Source organism: Pleurodeles waltl, chromosome 3_1 (genome assembly GCF_031143425.1).
Source record: "Pleurodeles waltl isolate 20211129_DDA chromosome 3_1, aPleWal1.hap1.20221129, whole genome shotgun sequence".
Taxonomy (NCBI): Eukaryota; Metazoa; Chordata; class Amphibia; order Caudata; family Salamandridae; genus Pleurodeles; species Pleurodeles waltl.
The window spans coordinates 1,993,510,142-1,993,532,025 of record NC_090440.1 but is presented as its reverse complement, the minus strand read 5'-3'; positions in this window follow the sequence as shown (position 1 = coordinate 1,993,532,025).

Genomic DNA, 21,884 nt, shown 5'->3' with positions numbered 1-21,884 from the left:
TTTCCCTGTATAATTGTGATTTCCCTGTCAGCTTTGGCTTGTGTGTGTGGTGATTTTGTGGGCTGGGTGAGTCTCTCTACTGGGCATGCTGTGGAGATGGGTGTCCATGCAGGTCTGTGTTGGGGGTCCATGCATTGGTGTTACCTGCAGGGCTTGATATTGGAATGGGTGGGTTGTGATGGTGGGGTATGTGTGAGGTGGTGGAGTGATGGGGGTCAGGGTAGGGGTAGGAGTTTTTGATGGCATGCAGGTAGGGTGGGGGGATAAAGTAGTAAAGATTTAACTTACCAGAGTCCAGTCCTCCTGCTACTCCTGCGAGGCCCTCAGGATGCATTATTGCCAAGACTTGCTGCTCCCATGTTGTTAGTTGTGGGGGAGGAGGTGGAGGTCCACCGCCAGTCCTCTGTATGGCTGCCTGGTGTCTTGCAACCACGGAACGCACCTTCCCCCATAGGTTGTTCCCCTCTTCCTGATCTCGTCCCTTGTTCTGGGGGGCTGTCCCATGGCGTTGACCCTGTCCACGACTCTCTGCCATAGCTCCATCTTCCTTGCAATGGATGTCTGCTGCACCTGTGATCCGAATAACTGTGGCTCTAACTGGATGATTTCCACCACCATGACCCTTAGCTCCTCCTCTGAAAACCTGGGGTGTCTTTGGGGTGCCATGGATGTGGTGTAAGTGACATGTGTGAGGATGTGTGCGGTGATGTGTGGGGTGATGTGTTGGGGTGTATGCTGTGATGTGCATGGATGGTGTATGGGTGATGGTGTTCTGTTGCTCAGATTGAGTGGGTGCTCCTGGCTTGTGTCTCACTGTGTTGGCAATCTTGTTTTTAATTGAAAGGGTTGTGAGTAATGTGGGTGGGTGTTTTATAGTGTGTGAGTGTGTTAGTGTGTGAGTGTGTGGTGTGTGTATATGTGTCAGGTGTGTGCAGTTTGAATTGTCCAATGTGGTGGTCTTTTGTAAATGTGTGTGTATTTTGAGCGCAGCGGTGTGTACCACCAATGGTTTACTGCGTTTGAAAGACCTCCGCAGTGATTTGTGGCTCGTGATACTGTGGGCGTATTCCTGTTGGCGTAACAATGTGGGTTTTGCTATCACCAGTTTATCACTGACCTTTGGTCTGGCGGACTTGTGTGGGTGTCTGTATAGTGGCAGTTTTCTCAGTGTGGGTCATAATACCCATAGCGGAATACTGCTGCGGTCACAGTATGTTGGCGGCCGTCAGCACGGCAGTAGGTGGCATTTACCGCCAGGGTTGTAATGAGGGCTTTTGTGTGTGGCGTTACATGTATAAGATAAGTTTAGATTAGGATAGAAAGCTGTGGGGTAATTTTAGATAAATTAGTATAGGTTAGCTTAGTGTAGGATAGGGTCTAGTTTAGGTTTTAATAGGGTTTTGTTTTTAAGTACAAACAAATCCTGTTAGTTGTAGACAATTAAATGTTCATGATGATTGAGGGTCTGGGTGTTCTCGTGTGTACTGGCCAAGTTAGAGGAATGCCTTGGGGTGTGCTTTGTGTATTGATTTACATGTATGACTATGTCTATACCCTGTGAACAAGGAGCTGCCTGATTGGTTGCAATATGACATCAACTACTCAAAACATTTTTCAGCCCCAGTACCTGACAATCACATTGTGTATGTATACAAAATCTTTGACAGGTAAGAATGGAATATTAACTGTCATCATTGAGGTCTGCCACAAATAATATTATAAAGTGTAGCACATATTATGTCACCTTATTTTGGGTATGTATCCCGGTACACTGACAGCTGCCCGTCACTGATCAATTTTGCCTCTTCTGTTCCACTCATGTTTGTTGTACTGGTGCTATCATCATGGAAAATTCCAGATACTTGAGTTCTGACCCATACATGCAATATATAAACTTGCATGGATTTTTGTTCAATACATGCTTCTAAGGCTCTGTAAGTTGGTTGTAGCCCACAAAATTATCAGTCACCATTTTCATGTTAGAGTCCTAGCTTGTCTCACAGTAAGCCACACATGTAATTAGGGTCTGTTCATATTGACATAGCTTCACACAATGCATACATTTAGATGAGTCATTTGATGTACATTCAGAGTCCAAGGGTGAGTGACATGTCATGAGACATGGGTAGAAGTGTGCATTAGTGAGGAGGTGTCCAAATTGACAAAAGGTAGGGATCGAGGTAATAACAGTCTATAGCAGATAAGTCAACAGTGGTAGAGTGAAGAGGGCACGCTGTCAGCTGTCACAACACTGGTATGATCTTAAGCACAGAACTAAGGAAATTCTGTCCATGTGGCACAGACTGGTGCTACTGGGTCGTTTTACATGTGAATGTTGTTCCATCCACATCTCATCCTCTGATGTATGTAGTGGCTCCTGTGCCATGGGAGGGGCTGTTGTTAAAGTTGAGGGGGCCACACACACATCAGCGGAGAGAGATGTGGAATCAAACATCCCAGCAGCTGTCATTTGTGGGAACACATAATGCATCACTGCGGCAAGGAGGAACTGCTGATTTCTCAAAACCGCAGCTACATCATGGCGGTAGGCAGACATTTTTTCCCAGAGGGAGGACACTTCCTGCTGTATGGGCTCCAGGGTATTTTCTATTGCCCCCAGTCTGTTATCTATCATGCTGCTGACACTTTACTAGGGCAGTTGTTGAAGCCTCTGCCTCATGATAGCAGCTATGTCGGCCAGGGACTGCTGTAGTCCACGTAGCGGGAGTGGGGCATCTGATGGCCGCTGAGTTGTCCTTATTTGTACTGAGGCACTGCTGTACTCCCTCTAGGCTGCCTGCCATGGTCTCCATCCCTACCCACACTTGCTTGGCCAGCTCCCACTAGACTCCTACCACTTTCCTCTGAAAGATGATTTCTGGGTCCTTGGAGTCCAGGGCTGTGGCAGGACTGGTTTGGTGCTGTGTATTGATAGTTGGGTGGTTCATGTGGAGACCCCACAACATTGTGTGTCCTCCCTGCTACTGGAGGTGGTGTCTGGAAGGAACCTAGGACATCCTGGAGAGTCTCTTCATTGATGGTCGGCAGCTGGTCATCCATGTCATCTGTAATATCCAGCACAGGCAGGTCGGCAGAAGCTAAGGCATCATCCTCTGTAATGGGATAGTGAAATGTCAATCACTGACTGTAGTGGCAGTTGACATGGCTCATCATTTACTTGCTACTGGGGGCTCAGTGACTTGTTACAGACCCCAGGTTGTAGTTGTTAATTATGTGTTGCATTGTGCATCACACACGGGGCAACCTTTCAAGGTATTTTGTGCATTGATCCCACACCACCATTTTCCTTGCAAGCCTCTGGCCCCAGCCACTGACACCACTGTAGCACGTCATTTACGTTCCTATTCATCATGGTGAACATTCCCACAGTAGTGTAATGAGTGTTGTGATTATTTTGGTACTTTACTGCATTGTCAATATGAAAGATGGCACTAGTGCAACAAAGCACCGGGAGGACAATTGCTTACAATGCTTGTGTAACTTTGTCATCTGCCTTTAGCAGGTTGCACACAAGTGCTAATTGGATGGCGCAGTGCAACCTTAATGGATTGTCAGCCCCATTAATTTGTCCCTCCCTACATTAGGGACATTTCTTTGCATATAGCATATCTGCCACAGGCATATGTTGGTGTAAGGATGTACAATGTGGACCAATTCATGCACTTTGAGAGTTTGTTAATGTGGCACAAGGCGAATGAGCAGCTTGAATCCACATTGGCAACTATTTGTATGATGGTAGTGTTGCATTACGGGCTAGTGACATTGTGTCCATAGTGCAACATTGGTGCCTGTTCTTACCCATGAAGGTGTCTCTTTTGCACAACACCAACCATTCACAGAGCACAGACAACCTTGTTACATGGTGACATTGAAGCTACTTGTATAGCAGCACAACTGATGGTCACAGACTTGCCCCATATGTTGTATAGGTTTGCTTTTGTACCCAATCCCAAATGGTGCATGGAGGTGTGTGAGAGTTGTTGTTGGACCAACCTGTGTGAGTTGCGTACCACATGTTGCACACTGAGGCCCTGATTTTTTCGAAAGTGGCGCAGTGGCACATACACACTGCAATGGCAAGAATTTTTGGCCGCTCCTCTATGGCAGATGAGAGAATTTTGAAGGACTCATTTGGTAAAAAAGGTGTATTCTGCCTTAAAGAATGTTTGTCAGGGTCTCATGTTGCTATGAGAGCTGGTATTTATGGTTCTTTATACAGCACAATCTCTGATCTCAGATTTCAAGAGTTTGCAGTAATTTAGAATGATACAGATCACCTCCCTTTGCTGGAGGACATGAAACGCCATACTGAATTTCTGTCAGATATTTCATTTGATGTGGTAAGGCCAGTGGCTCATGCTATAGGACCATCCATAGCTACAAAATGGAATCTATGTCTCAAAGACTGGAACACTGATGCAGTGTAGAGAGCAGTCACACTCAAGTTTTCTTTTTAAAAGATCCAGCTTATTTGGCATTGAATTAGAGGATAAACTACATCAGTTATTTAACCCCTCAGGTGCCCTGGATGCAAAGGTTACGTCCTGGGCAGCACCGCTCGGATGCCCAGGATGTAACCGTTTCCTCCAAGTAGGGGCCCTCGGGGGAAGTGCTAACGCTCCCTACAGGGGCCTTGTATCCCTCACCCGTGGGCTGGGATGAAGGGGAATCGCTTCCCCTTCCATCCCCGCCCGACCCTCCTGTAACAGCTGATGACATCAGCGGGAGATCGCGCGCTGACCTCATCAGAGGCCTGCCCCGCTGTGCTGGAAGCTCAGCTTCCCGCAGCGATCAGAGGAGAAATGCTTTTGCATTTCTCTTCCGATCACGTGGATGGGCAGAGAAAGGCATCAAAGGAAAGGAAAGGCCCTTCCTTTCCTTTGATGTCTTTCTCAGCATTTCTGCTGCCCGATCGCGATACAAGGGTCGCTCCCCTGGGGGCAAATTGTATTTAGGCCGTTTCTGCCTATTTTTATTAGGCCAATCTGCCAGGCACTGGGTATTTCTTTTTTGCTCCAATTTCACGCAAGGGGATCGATCCCTTAGGCAAGGGTCGCTCCCCTGGGGGGGGCACATTTATTTTAGGCCATTTCTGCTCTCCTTGGGGGCAGACCGGCCTATTTCTATTAGGCGGGGGCAGTAACCACTTAGACACCAGGGATTGGTGTGTGTGTATGTCTGTGTTTTGTTTGGGTGGCAGTGCCTTGGGCAAGGGTCGCTCCCCCTGGGGGCACATTACTGTTGGCCATATCTGCCCACCTTGGCAGATCAGCTTATTTTTGGAAGGCCCATCTGTCCCCAAGGGGGGGGGGGGCAGAAAGCCCACCTGAGACCAGGGAAGATTGTTGTTTCAAAATGAGAGGGTGGGATATGTCCAACAAATGGGGCCAAAGTTGTTCTGCTCACCAGTAAGCAAATGGGGCAATTACCCCGAATCACACCCCGGGGGGGCAGAAAGTCAACTAGATGCCAGGGAATAAAATAAAAAAAATAGTGTGGTGGTGGCTACCAACCAGTATGGGCATGGTTATGCCCCCACCCCAACTGGGTGTCTTTCAACTCTCCCCAGCACACTAAAACATCTTATTACATGGCAAGCAAGAGGACGTTTGATTATTTTGGGTTTTGGTTTTACATTCGGGCCATGAGAGTTTGACTAACTCTCAAAATTGTCCCACTTGGAATGGTGAGGGCTGCACTTTTTGGACTTTGGGATGCTGTCATGTAGAAAAATCGACAAGACCTAGACACATCTGAAAACTATACATCTGGGTGAGTACAGGGTGGTGTGCTTCACATGAACCCCGCACCATTTTCTTACCACAATGCCCTCCAAACCTCCAACTTTGCTGGAAATCACACATTTTTTGTGATGGAACCTTCCGGAATCTACAGGAATAAACAAAATTCCTACCACCCAGCATTGTCTCATCTATACCGATAATAATTCTGCCCCACTTGTCAGCCTAAACATTTTGTTTTTCAAATTGCCCTTTTGGACCCGCTTTGGGTCCCCCTCAATTTCAACATGTTTTTGGCTCTTCCCTGTCAAAGGCACTTGGCCCACCTACACAAGTGAGGTATCATTTTTACCGGGAGACTGAGGGGAATGTTGGATGCTAGGAAATTTGTCCCAGTGAAGTAATCCCACACAGAAATGTGGGAAAAATTAGATTTTTCAGCTAAATTTCAGGTTTGCTGAGGATTCTAGTTAGGAAAACACTGTGGGATCCACGCAAGTCACACCTCCCTGGACTCCCACGGGTGTCTAGTTTTGAGAAATGTCAGGGTTTGGTAGATTTCCCTGTATGGCTGCTGAGCCTAGGACACAAAAACACAGTTGCCCCCGCCTGCAAAAACAGATAGTTTTGTATTTGATCATTTGGATGTGTCTACATAGTGTTTTGGGGCATTTCCTTTTGCAGGCACTAGGCCTACCCACACAAGTGAAGTACCATTTTTATTGGGAGACCTGGGGTAACACTGGGTAGAAGGAAATTTGTGGCTCCTCCCACATTCCAGAACTTTCTGTCACCGAAATGTGAGGAAAAGGTTTTTTTTTGGCCAAATGTTTAGGTTTGCAAAGGATTCTGGGTAACATAACCTGGTGAGAACCCCACAAGTCACCCCATCTTGGATTTCCCTATGTGTCTAGTTTTCTCAAATGCACAGGTTTGGTAGGTTTCCCTAAGTGCCGTCTGAGCTAATCCACAGCTTGGCACTTTGCAAAAAAAAAGCTCTGTTTTCTTTGGGAAAATGTGATGTGTCCATGTTGTGTTTTGTGGCATTTCCTTTTGCGGGCACTAGGCCTACCCACACAAGTGAAGTACCATTTTTATTGGGAGACTTGGGGGAACACTGGGTAGAAGGAAATGTGTGGCTCCTCTCACATTCCAGAACTTTCTGTCACCGAAATGTGAGGAAAAAGTGTTTTTTCTCCATATTTTTAGGTTTGCAAAGGATTCTGGGTAACAGAACCTGGGGAGAGCCCCACAAGTCACCCTATCTTGGATTCCCCTAGGTGTCTAGTTATCAAAAGTAGTTTCCTTAGGTGCCAGCTGAGCTGGAGGCTAAAATCCACAGCTATGCACTTTCCAAAAAACAGCTCTGTTTTCTTTGGGAAAATGTGATGTGTCCATGTTGTGTTTTGGGGCATTTCCTGTCGTGGGCGCTAGGCCTACCCACACAAGTGAGATACCAATTGTATCTAGAGACTTGGGGAAAGGCTGGGTGGAAGGAAATTTGTGGCTCCTCTCAGATTCCAGAACTTTCTGTCACCAAAATGTGAGGAAAAAGTGTTTTTTGGCCAAAATGTGAGGTTTGCAAAGGATTCTGGGTACCAGAACCTGGTGAGAGCCTCACATGTCACCCCATCTTGGATTCCCCAGGTGTCTAGTTTTAAAAAATGCACAGGTTTGGTAGGTTTCCTTAGGTGCCAGCTGAGCTAGAAGCCAAAATCCACAATTAGCACTTTCCAAAAATCAGCTCTGTTTTCTTTGGGAAAATGTGATGTGTCCACGTTTTGTTTTGGGGCATTTCCTGTCGCAGGCGCTAGGCCTACCCACACAAGTGGGGTACCATTTTTATCAGAAGACTTGGGGAACACTGGGTGGAAGGAAATTTGTGGCTCCTCTCAGATTCCAGAACTTTCTGTCACTATGTATTTTTGGTCAAATGTTGAGGTTTGCAAAGGATTCTGGGTAACAGAACCTGGTGAGAGCCCCACAAGTCACCCCATCCTGGATTCCCTATGGTGTCTAGTTTTCAAAAATGCACAGGTCTGGTAGGTTTCCCTATGTGCAGGCTAAGTAAGAGGCCAAGATCTACAGCTAGGGACTTTGCAAGAAACACACCAGATTTCAGTGTAAAAATGTGATATGTCCATGTGGCGTTTCCTGTCGCAAGCATTAGGCGTACCCACGCAAGTAAGGTACCATTTTTATTGGGAGACTTGGGGGAACACAGAATAGCAAAACAAGTGTTATTGCTCCTTGTCTTTCTCTACATTTTTTCCTTCCAAATGTAAGACAGTGTGTAAAAAAGACGTCTATTTGAGAAATGCCCTGTAATTCACATGCTAGTATGGGCACCCCGGAATTCAGAGATGTGCAAATAACCCATGCTTCTCAACACCTTATCTTGTGCCCATGTTGGAAATACAAAGGTTTTCTTGATACCTATTTTTCACTCTTTATAGTTCAGCAAATGAATTGCTGTATACCTGGTATAGAATGAAAACCCATTGCAACGTGCAGCTCATTTATTGGCTCTGGGTACCTAGGCTTCTTGATGAACCTACAAGCCCTATAAATCCCCGCAATCAGAAGAGTCCAGCAGACATAACGGTATATTGCTTTCAGAAATCTGACATCACAGGAAAGAGTTATAGAGTAAAACGTGGAGAAAAATGGCTGCTTTCAACATATTTTTATTTCAGCTGTTATTTTCTGTAGGAAACCCTTGTAGGATCTACACAAATTACCCCTTGCTGAATTCAGACTTTTGTCTACTTTTCAGAAATGTTTAGCTTTCTGGGATCCAGCATTGGTTTCACACCCATTTCTGTCACTAACTGGAAGGAGGTTGAAAGCACAAAAAATAGTAAAAATGGGGTATGTCACAGGAAAATTCCAAAATTGTGTTGAAAAATGTGGTTTCTGATTCAAGTCTGCCTGTTCCTGAAAGCTGGGAAGATGGTGATTGTAGCACCACAAACATTGGGTTGATGCCCTTTTCAGGGGAAAAAACACAAGCCTTCATCTGCAGTCCTTTTTTCCCATTTCTTTTTTTTTAAAACGACATTTTCGCTGTATTTTGGCTAATTCCTTGGTCTCCTTCAGGGGAACCCACAAACGCTGGGTACCTCTAGAATTCTTAGGATGTTGGAAAATAAAGGATGCAAATTTGCCATGGGTAGCTTATGTGGACAAAATGTTACGAGGGCCAAAGCGCTAACTGCCTCAAATAGCCAAAAAAGGCCTGGCAGCAAAGGGGTTAAAGAAAGCGTTCCTCTTCTTTTTAGCATCACTCCTAGTAAGCCACCAGTTCTTTGAAGCAAAGGCCCCCTTTTCATCAATCTTCAAGAAGGCAGCACAATCAAGATCAACCTTGTAAGTTTCAGTCCCAATCGCTTTCTTCTTTCAAGTCTTTTAAGAAGAAGCAGAAGCAGGATGCTGGCATCAAGAATTGGCGTTCTTGACTATGCTGAGAAAGAGGACTTTCTATCAAGGGTAGGTAATCGAATTTATCAGCTCCCTTCAACGTTGGGTTCTTCAAGTTATCAGGAAAGGTTACTGTAAGGTAAGTGAAAAGTTCCTTCAATAATACCACTGAAACAAATACAGGCCCATATTTATACTCTGTTAGCGCCACATTTGCATAATTTTTTGACGCAAATGTGGCGCAAACTTACAAAATATTATTGCATTTTGTGAGTTTGTGCCACTTTTGCATCAAAAAATGATGCAAATATAGCACTAAAAATGTATAAAAATGGGCCACAAAGTTCAATGAAGGAAAGTTAGTGGCGTTCACAAGACAGGAGAAACAACAATCAGACAGGAGCCGATTGCAGAGAAAGATGGCTCAATGAACTTTCCTCATTTTATTTATCAACCCCCCCCCACACATCCCAACGCTCGCTCCCTTTATTCCAAATGTAAAGACATAAAGCAGAGCATTTTAAATAACAATATATGTAACATACCTTACAATGAAACAGAAAAAAACCTACAATTTATTAAACAAAATTTAGAATTTATCTCAAAACATAATCATTGCGTTTAACAGGTAAACTACGTATTCTATCACTCTTCATGCGTTCCATAGCAGATTTCCTAACACCATAAAAAAGGAACTTGTGGATCAACCTGAGCATGAATAAATACATCCGCAAGAGTTTCTAGGTTCCTGTTTACTTTCTCTTCACAACTAGCATCAGGTGCATCCAAGAGCACGTTGCTCCTGTCCTCACTACAATTCACCTATTCAGACACCACCCTCCTTTAAGCAAAGAGACACAACTAAAATTCTACACATTTCCACAACCTACATTCATAGCACTCTTGAACAAATCATTCACTCATACAGGATCAGATTGACATGCTAGACATTTGCCCATGACCTTGTTACATTTAAAACCAATGAAACCACCTTTTTTCACACTCTGCCTGCTAGGAACATCTTTTTTCTTATCCATGTTGAGTTGCATTCTATGCTTATAATCCTCTACAATGTTTATTATATTGAGAAAATGGATCTCCTTGTCACTTCCTTTCTGGTTCTTCATCCACCAAAGAACAATATTACGTCCTCTCAGTAACTCAAACAGCCTCACCAAAACCACACAATCATGAGTAGCCCTATATGCTAATAACATAGGGTCTAATTACGAGTACGGTGGTCCATTGCGGGGGCAGTCAGACCACCACAACCTTGGCAGTCCTACCGCCACATTACGATGCAGGCAGTCAGACTAGAAGCACACTGCCGCCAGGATCAGAGATCCCAAAGGGATAGCAGCTGTGAAATCGTGGTCAGCAATAGCGTTGCTGAGTTTGACACCACAGAGCTGATCATGACTTTCCTTTCCGCCAGCCTTTTCATGGTGGAGTCCTTGCCATGAAAGGCTGGCAGAAAGGCAGAGTTGGGGCCACATGTCATAGGCAGTGCAGGGGGCCCCCTGCAAGCACCCTCAGAATGCACACTGTCTTCTGTGGCTGAGGGAACCCAGGCCAATGCCGCCTAACTGTTTCTGCCACCCAGCCCAGCAGAAACATCGTAATACAGCGGTTGGGACCCTGCAGGCTTGGTAGCCACCTCCCAACCGTCATCTTGGTGGTCCAACGGTGAGACCACAAAGTTCATAATCGGGTCCATAGACTGCAACTCTTCCCTCCATTACAATCCACCCATGACAGCCAACTGAATGCCATCCTTCACCACTCTTTTGAATCTCTCATCCTGACCATTGGATTCTAGGTGGAACACTGACATTTTTTTATGAATAATACCACATTTTTCTAACTAATTATGAAAAGATTTACTGTCAAACTGTGGAACATTAACAGTAACAACTTTCTGTGGAATTTCTTCCCTGCAAAACAAATCATTCATAAACTCCACAATAATCCTAGAAGTACCCTCATTCACCATTTTAATTTCTGTCCATTTAGAAAAGTAATCCGCAATAACTATTCCAACTGTCTCTTTCTTAGGTAAAACTAAAATTGGTCCAATTATATCTACTTCCAATGTTCTTTATGGTCCTTCAGGGAATTCAGTTGTACAAGAATCTTTAGTCAATGCCCTGGCTGATTTATCGCTAGAAGCACACTTATGGCATAACCTAACTAGATGTTCCACCATGGCCACCAAAACCCTAACATGCCTTCTGGCTCTAGAAATCTCTACGTGCCCTTTATTTGCACTGCCAATTTTAGTCTTCCTCAGGCCAAAAGGTGGTGCAAATTTGTCTTCGCTTACAACAACACCATTTTTAATGGTGAGTTCCTCACAAACTTTGATGAACCCCATTCAGTTACACAGGAACATACCATTCCTCAGGCCATCCGCTTTCAACAAACCTTAGCAACACAGCTCAAAGAAGAATTAGGGCCCGGCGTAGAACTCCACTCCGCTGGCGGAGTTTTCAGAATTTGGGCACTTTGCGCTACACAGAGTCATGCAGAGTTCCCAAATTCTGCATACTTTCCTGGCAGAGCAGAGTTTGTTTGCATGTGCTAGGTTGGGGTTTGGTGCTCTCTCGCGAGCGACACAATACTCCCGGTCCGCTAGGAAGCACGCAAAAGACTTTGCGTTCAATCGTGCTGTTTCTAGATGCACACGCAAGACTTTGAGTTTACTCGCTCTGCTTCGGACCACAACGGTGACCAAAACAGTCCTACTCGCGAGTTCAAATGCACCTGGCGTAGATTTTCCACTCAAGGTACATCTAAATCTAGACAAAAAGTGGGTTTTGAGTGGATTTTCTTCTCTTATTTATTTTGCATTTCATTGATTTTTCATCTTTGTAAAGGAAAATTGTTGCACAGCTCAGTACCTGTCCTTTTCTACATGTTTGTAACATTTGCAATATTATTTTACTTTGTGGCCTAGATTTTCAAAGGGCCATTTAGCCAGAAGACCCGGTACTAGTAATCAGTGTATGACATAAATATTTCATTGGTATATATTTTTAAAACCTCATTTAAGAAGAGATGGCATTGGATTAAATAAAAAATATTGGCTATTTTTGCATTTCATTTTTTTTGGAATACGTGTATATGCTGTGTGGTAATATTTGATGGCATAGGAGAATTTGTGTTATGTTGTTGTGAAATTTTTATAGCTCACTTAATGTTCGTGTTTTTCATTGCTAAATTAATGTTAGTGTTTTCTTCAGTTTTACCACCATGCCTCTTTATGGCATTGGCAGTGGCTCAGTAACAAAGTACTCCTCCCCAGTTTGGTACTTTTTTACGATTAGCACACAAGAGGAGAACATTGCTATATGCTTCACTTGCCACACAAGTGTCCGTTGAGATAAGCCTGGTTCAGATTATGGTACTGGAGACCAAGTGACCCATATGGAAAAACATCACGCAATCCTGTAGGAGGAGCACCTATAAAAAACTGGTGAATGTGGTCGCTGTGGTGAAACATCAGTTACAACTAAAATCACGGTGGAAGGTGACGAAGAAGAGGGTGACATCCTCATGCAAAGCAGCACTGTCACCTGCCTCAGCAACCTCACAATGGCACAGGAAGACTCAGAGTTAGATGGAGACACCACGGCACATGGTAACTGCAACACGACACACATTGAGTCTACCACCACCAACATCTCAAAAGTCGCCTGTGTCAGTGGCCCCAGTGAAGAAGAAAATCCAGGCTACAATTATGGCATGTTTAGGCATGAGGGGCCCTATGACTGCAACCAACCGGTGGCACATTTGTACAAAGGTAAGCTGGTCAAAATGTTAGTGCTGGATCTCATCCATTTTCCTTTTGTGGAAAAAGTGGGATTCATAGAGTTTGTGGCAGCCATCTATCCAAAATGGAAGGTTCCAAGTTGGATCTATTTTGTCTGAGTTGCTGTTCCAGTGCTGCTTCATGATGTGCTGCAATTGTTTGGACAAGTTTTGCAGCAAAGTGTTGTTCACACTATCCAGCTGATGACAGACATGTGGACCAGTTGTCAGGCTACTGATTTCATGTGCATCCATGCACTCTGGATCTCTTATGCAGGAGTAAAGCAAAGCTGTCTACAGGTCTTGTCCCTGAAGAAATCTTTAAGAGCATTCAGAGGCATGCAACACTAGCTGTGTTCGCCATGGAGAAATCTCATACAGCTGCAGATATGTTGGAGGAATTTAATAGCAAGGTGCCTGAATGACTGCGACCTAGAGTTCTCCGAACTGGGTTTGTTGTCACAGACAATGTCAGTAACATGGTGAAGGCCATGGCAGACGGTGGCTATTCCATCAACCTGCTTGTGCAAGACTTTCTCAAAACAGAAGACATAGAGATCCTCATTACAAGTGTGGTGGTCTTCAGACCACCACACTCGTGGTGGCGGTGGGACCGCCTCACTCCTGCCGGCCCCACCACTCCATAGTGACCCTGCATGAAATACAGTTAAACTAAAGAAAGAAATTAAAGAAATGCATCCACTTCTACATCTTACTGAACACTATACACAATAAACAAAAAAGGCTCTTTTCAGAGCCACCTTACTTCTACATGATGTGATTCTTTCACTCCCTTTTTATTGGGATATTGACATCTGCAGGACTCTAACAGGAGTGGGAGCAACCAAACAGCTGCCTTCACCTGTATATTTGTCTGACTCCCGCAAGAGTCTTGCAAGCTCGTACATCTAGGGGCATAATTATGAAAAAATCAATAAGCACAGCTGGCCTCCTTGCTGCGCTGCATGATAGGGAAAGGGCAGGAATGAACCATATTTTCTCTTAGACAGCGCATTCCTGTCTTTTCCATGCACTGGCGCACAATATGCTGACTACAGACAACGCAGGCACCATTGTGCAAGGCTGCCAGCGTTACAAACAGGATTGTTTTTGTGCAGTGATGGACACCTTCTTGCACACAAAAAATCCTCTGAGTCTCCTTTTTACTCTTTCTATGTGTGCTGTAGAATGCAGCGCACATAGAAAGAGGAAAAATGAGGAGAAATAAACATATTTCTCATTGTTATACCTCACCCGGGGAGGAGTAGCATTTTGAATCATTCCTAGGTAATACACACAAATCCATAGGTCAATGCATAGTAACACCCATGCTCCACCCATGGAATGTCTCCCTGGGGCAGAGTAATGCAAGGCAATGATTTGCCCTGTGTAGCGTTACTCTATATTTATTAAATCTTGCATGGCCAATCAAGGTGGCCTTGTGTGGCTTGATAGATCTAACTTAGGTTTTGTGTCGCCCTCACGCACCCTTGCCTGACACAAGGGAAACGCAAAACCTTCATAAATATGGGTCTTAATCTATATCTCATGGTGGGGTGTGGAGGGGGACTTCCCTCCTACTGAGACCTCTTTCTTGGATGGCAACTGTACGTAATAGTGAAACTTCTCTTCAGGGTAACGGGTGTGCTTAGTAGGGTGATGGGACTGACTGGCCTCTCTGTTGAGACCTCTACCAATGGAAATGGGTATCCATAGTAGTGTGTAGAGAGGGACTGGGCTCTCTACAGAGACCTCTCTCTGCAATGATGGCTATATGTAGTAGTGTATGGAAAGGGACTGGCCTCTCCACTGAGATCTCTCCCCAAACCGACAGGTGTTTAGTGGAGTGTGGGGAGAAACTGACCACTGACTATTTCCTAGCTTCATGGGTGTGTATAGTAAAGTGTCACAAGAGGAACTGGCCTTTCCACTGAGATCTTTATCTTGGGTGATAGTACGGTGTGGGGAGAGACTGGCCTCACAGGTAGGAGCTCTCTCTTAGATGACAGGTGTGCATAGTAGAATATGGAGAAGGACTGGGCTTTCCACTGAGTCTTCTTTTCTGTGACAGATGTGCATAGTAGGTTGTAGGGACAGACTGGCCTCTCCAATGACACCTTCCCTCGGGCGACGGATATGAGCACTAGGCTGTGGAGAGGAGCTGGCCCATCTGCTGAGAACTCTGGGCCTGATTTAGATTTTGGCAGATAGGTTACTATTTCACAATGGTAACAGGTATCCTATCTGCCGAAACATAAATCACATGGTTTCCTACAGGATTTATATTTTGGCAGATGGGATATCTATCACCGTTGTGACAGGGTAACCCGTCCACTAACATCTAAATCAGACCCTCTGTCTTGGATGACGTGTGTGCGTAGTTGAATGTGGGGAGGGACTGTCTCTCTCTGAGTCCTCTCCTCATGTGGACAGGTATGCGTAATAGGCTGTGTGGAAAGAGTGCCCTCTCCGCTGATACCTCTCCCCAGAGTAACAGGCATGCATAGTAGGATATGGGAGGGACTGGTCTCCCCTCTGGCACCTCTCTCCCAGGTGACAGGTGTGGGTAGTAGACTTTGGGGAGGAACTGGCCTCTCCACTGAGAACTCTCCCCTATACAACAAGTGTGTGTGGTAGAATGTGGGAAGAGATTGACTTCTCTGCTGAGACATCTCCCACTGGTGAAGGGTATGCATAGTAGGGTGTTGGGAGGGACTGCCCTTACAGCTGGGACCTCTTGACAAGGTAAATGGAGTATGTAGTAGGGTGTTGGAAGAGAGTGTCCTCGTCACTCACATCTCTTCCCAAGGTGATGTGTGTGAAAAGTATGCTCTGATAAACAAATGCCCTCTCCCGTAAGGCTGCTTCTTACAGTGGCAGATGTACATTGTATGTATTCTGAGATCACCTACTCATTTCTTCTTATCAGTCCTGCGAAATTGCAACATTTTTGAAAAAATAATTAGCATTTTTCTCATCACAGTACTTATGCCTAGCGAACATCCTCTCAAAAACTAAGGGGACAGGATGCCTTTCCTAGTAGAGTGTATTGAGAGGTCACCTACCCCTTTTTACTTTTCATGATCCCCTGAGAGTCCCAAAAGATTGCAATTCTTTTTTTAAAGAATGTATACTTTTTTTCATCAAAGCTCTTACACCTTAAAGACCTCCTTTCATTACCTAGGGGGACAGGATGCCTTTTTTCCTGCACCTTTATATAGCTTTGTTAATTCATTCTCAGAACACCTGAATATTTTCATAGTAAACATTAATGGCGGCCATTTAATTTTTCTAAATCTTCAACAGCCAGCCCGTCACAGTGCTCAGCCTCATAGGACAATGGGAAAAACCAGCCACTCGACCAATCATGGAGCCCCAGTTTTGAATCTGCACTCCCATATGACTCTTGCAAGACTACAGCGGACTAAACCATCCATACATACAAATATTTTTGGAGTTTTATTTCTGGAAAACTACTGAACCGACAAATCGTGAAAGCACAATCTGCCTACTAAGAACTAGCCTCATGCCAAATTTGGTGTGATTCCATTCAGCAGTTTTTGCAGTAGGGCTTCATAAAGCTGGTTGTGGAAAATGCGTGGGGAAATTTGCTTTTGGGACCCCCCTTTTTCTCAGCCAAAACTTTCCAAGAAGGAGCTCGAGTGAATTATTTTTGGAAAGTTTTTTGAAAATCCGTCAAATTGCACCTGAGTTATTAACAAACCAAAAATGCTTTGTCTATTGAAAAGCAATCCTAAATGTAACTATCCAGTGGTGTATATAGTATGAAACTTATATCAATGCAATACATAAATTATATACAAAGATACATCATTGCAAGAGGGTCAAATACCAGATGCACCCCCATCAGTCAATAGTCACCAAATGAGAAACGCATATTTGTCTATTAGTGCTACTATGTTGTTGATGATAGTAAGAGTGGATATGTTATTGACGTTTCAGTCTATAAAGGCTGAAGAGTACACAAGCCTGTCCTCAGGACTAGGGCCCTCATTATGAACTTGGCGGCAATCACCACCGACTGCTGTGCTGACAGTGAACAAAAGACCGCCAGTGGCGGTGAACTGTACCCCGCTGTATAATGATGCCAAAAAGACAAACCTCCAAAAATCTTGTAACCTCCACCCACTGCCAGGGCCAACAATGGTGGAAACGCAGTACATCTCACCCTGCCACCACCATGGTGACAAATCCTGTACCCACCAAATAATGATGCACAAATCAGCTCAGCGAAGTTGAATAACCATTGGCGGTACAGACCCCCACGGCCAGCAATGGGACCTGCCAACAACAAATGCACACATTGGCAAGTATGAAAAACACACACCTGACACACATTCACAACACTTTAAAACACACACATACACACCCCACAATCCTTTACAATACCAATAGCACAACAGATATTGACACCATAACACGCATACACTGAACTAACCATCACACAAGTCACACACACAAAAACACCACCAAAACTCATACATTGCACACCCACCATCACAAGCCACACACCCAACCACACAACAGCACCTTCACCAACACACCTACAAGACACCACCCACAACACACACCATGGCACCCCCTAAGCACCTACGCTTCACTGACAGGGAGTTAAGGACCATGATGGACAAAATACTGAGGGTCGAGCCACACCTATTCGGGAACAGCTGCAGCAGACACCCTTGGCCAGGAAGGTGGAGCTATGGCAGAGGATAGTCAACAAGGAGATCAACCCAGTGGGAAACCATCCACGCACAAGGGACGACATCAGGAAGAGATGGAACGACCTGCGGGGGAAGGTGGCATCCAGGCACAACACCGCAGTACTGAAGACTGGTGATGGTCCCTTCCCTCCTCCCCCTGAATACACCAACTTGGAGGAGAAGGTCTTGGCTATCCTGCACCCGGAGGGCCTCACGCGACTCACTGGAGGATTGGACTCAGGTAAGTCAACTACAATACCCTATCAGTCATCACACCTCTAATGCATGCATCACCCCATCCCTCTCACTACCACCAGGACCCCATCCCCTACCCAGTCCACAACACCCACACACTCCTATCCATGTCACCTGCATGCCCACAATCCCCCATACAAATTACCACCCAGCCCCCTGTGCACAGTCACCAACCCAGGCATGTAATCTCAGGAGCACCACAACACCAACAATGCACCACCTCCCCTCAATAAGTGCATCAAAACGAACACAAATGGACCCTGCATGCCACTACATGGGAATCCAACCACCAATTACTGCTGGCCAGTGTTGCAATTGACAAGAATGTGCAGGATACCCAAATCTCAATTCTCTCACACACAGGCACCACCACCCATGCCACCTGGATGGAGACATTAAGGCGTGCCAGTCCTCCACCTGAAGACAAAGGCCCAACTCAGGAGAGTGCAGATGGATGTCTGGACACAGAGGAAATCCCTGGCCCATCCCACACCCCTGGACAGTCACCCTCCAGAACACCCCTACCACTCAGCCACCACTATCAGCTCCGGCCCAATGCCCCCACACCAGTGTCCCCATGCCACGGACTAGCTGCCCACATGTACAGAGGCCTAAGTCCCCACCCACCACCACGCAGGATGATGTAGGGCCCATTTCAAGTGGGACTGCCAGACCTGTGCAGGGGACACAGCCATAGGGGGCTAGGGCCAGTGGGAGGGTATCAGTGGCACAGGAGGGTGGCCCAAGTAGAGATGCTGCTGCCCAGGAGGCCATTGCTGAAGTACCGGGAACATACCACCATTCCCAGGACAGGATGGGCCAGATCCTGGCCACCTTGGAGGAGAATCAGAGGCTGCAGGTAGTACACCACCAGGAGGCCATGGAGCTATGGAAACAGCTCAGTGCTACCATGGCCACCATTGCAGGGGTGCTGCAGCGCCAGGTAAACATCCAGCCTGAGTCTTCCACCCTCCTGCAGGCCCCTTCCACTAGCCAGGACAGTGCCCTGTCATCTACATCTGCAGCAGCTACTGGACTGTTGGCACTGCCAGAGGACTCACAGGACACCAGCACCCCTTCTCCTGCAGCCCAGCTTCCCCCTTGCAAACGTGGCCTCAGACCCAGACAACCCACTGAAACACCAGCCAAGACCAAGACCACCGCCAGAAAGTGACTGCCCTGAACTGTCTCCCTTGGTTGCCACTGAGCTACCGTGTTGACATGCCACTGCCACTTCACCATCTTCCAATGGCCCTATGGACTGTGCCCCTGTGCCACCAACCACTGTGAAAATGTACCTGAGAATGTTGTTCACCATGAGCCCACTCCCTTCCACTGTTCCATCACTCATCAATGTTTTGACTTGGAATAAATACACATGCGCATCATAAATCTCAGCCAGTTACCACCATGATGCCGCATGCATTGCAGGAGGGGGTCTAACAGACTGTAGTGTCTGAAGTATGTCACAGTGTACATTCCATTGCGTTAACTCGCATCTGCCACTTCAGTCATGAAGTTGCTACATCACTGGTAAGGGACACCACAGCACTTAGTACATGAGTCACCTTGAAACAATGCAGTGACGCCATCAGCATCATAGGAAATGTTCCTGAGAGTCACCGGAAGTATAGCCAGACTAGCTGGGCCTTGGAGTTTATGTTTTCCCCCTCTTCTTCACCATCACCCTCATCCCTCCTCTGAGGAGCAGGGCTGGTTGGACAGCATCCTCCACTTCACAGCCAAGTTGTGCAGCATGCAGCAGGCCACCATTACCTGACACACCTTGTCAGGGCCATAGCACAGGGATCCTCCAGAGAGATGCAGGCAACAAAATCTTACCTTCAGGAGTCCTGTGGTCCAATGAATCACCATTGCATGTTTGGGTAGCCAGAATCCCCTGCAAAAGTGGACGAAAGAGGCTTGAAACACACACTATCTACTTGCATACAGCCTGCCTGTCAGCTATGGAACTGTGCCATACACACTCACCTATGAGCGAAGCTCTGTCCCCTGTAGTTGTCCTATCATGTGCGGCATGCTGCTGTCTCTCAGGACAAACGAATCATGGACTGATCATGGGAACCTTGCATTGACATGTGAAATTTACTGATCAGCAGTACCCACCAATTGGACATTCATGGAGTGATAATTTTTACGATTCTGAAACACCTGTTCATTTACTCTTGGGGGCATGCGGGCTATGTGGGTACCATCAATGGCTCTATCACATGGGGGATATTTGCAAAAGCATAGAATCCAGATTTGATGGCAGTGAGATCAGCCCTTTGGGGAAACTGGACATAACGTTGCAGGTGTTGCACGAATGCATTTAGGAAATTGGACAGGATATGGCTGAATATTGGCTGATACACCCTGGCAGCCATGCCCACTGTCACTTGAAATGAGCCTGTGGTCATAAAATGTATCACAGATAGTACCTGCACAGTTGTAGGTATGGCATAGGGATTCCTATTAGCAGGCTTCACAACAGGCTCTATTTCTGCACAGAGTTCCAGGATTGTAGCTCGATTCAGGTGGTAATTTATGATGATGTGACGTTCCTCCATGGTGGCCAGATCTACCAGGGGTTTCTAAACAGATAGGGCTCTCCCTCGCCACATGGGTCTGTACCTATGGGGGAGGAAGGAAGACACATTGAGTTGGGAGATACACTTGCATCACATGGTGACAGAATTCATGTTTTACATGCAACATAAATGTACTTCACACAGACACAAAGATGAAGTAATCCTGTCAGGCTAATGTGTGGTGAGGTGTCTCACTCATAATGGCATCACAGTGTAGACACACTTCCCACCATGATTCCATGTGGAGGACAAGTACTCATGTCAGTACTCGACAAAGGGGACAGGGAATGGAGCCATGGATAAGGCCCCCTCACAGCCTATGGAGGCGTGGTGGGTGCAAAATGGCAGCCTCCTGCCATACTGTCATGTAGGCTCTCATTATTCTAATGAGACTACTGGATTTCAAGAGGCAGAATCACCTGCGGTGTGGAAGACTGAGTCTGACCCACTACAGGTGACACCTGTCGCTCTATTCCGGGTTCTGCTCCAGCTAACTAGCAGTGCCTCACCTCTACCCTAGAGCAGGGGTGATTGGGCATCCGAGCGCATGACATAACTGGTTTCTCAAGGAAGCCTTGGTCACTCAGGTCTCATCCGTTTCTCTCAGTTACATTAGTCTTACAGACACAATGATAAACAGAAGCAGTATATTTTTCAATAATGCTTTAATAAAGCGACTACAGCTTAGATAGCAAAGCGTGTACTGCAATAACCAGGATGATACAGCATGACAAGATTAAGATTGTGACAAGGAGAGTAAAACATACAAATAATGCTACCATATTGTCACTAGAGTCAACAGACTAATTCCTACCTAAGCTATGATAGAGCACAGCATGTTAAGCTCTAATTCTGTACTTCAGGTTCCCCTGGGAAGACATCATCCCCCATACCTGAGCAAAGTCCTGAAGTCGGTAAAGACAGCTGTAGCGAAGCATTTAGCAATTAGCATACAGTCGTGGTTCTCTGGCTGAAATCTCCCTCTAATGTGTAAGGGACAGGGAAGTGTTTTTATAATAAAACAGCTGATGTTCTGAGAAAATGTCCCTATGTAAGGATGTGTACTTTCTATGAATGTCAGAGACTAAATTTATAACACGTTCACCGGCAACCTAGCTTGCTGCAGCCTTGAAAGAAGCACAGAGTGAGCAAGAATGTCTTGGTTGAGAACAGAGTGCTGGCCTAGGCAAAAACAGTTAGATAGAGATAAATAAAACAAGACCATAAAAATGCTATTAGAACAATAATAAAGCAAAGCCGAATGAAATATATGTTACATATGTTAAAATAACATGCATGAAGCTATCATTAAAATGGCTACA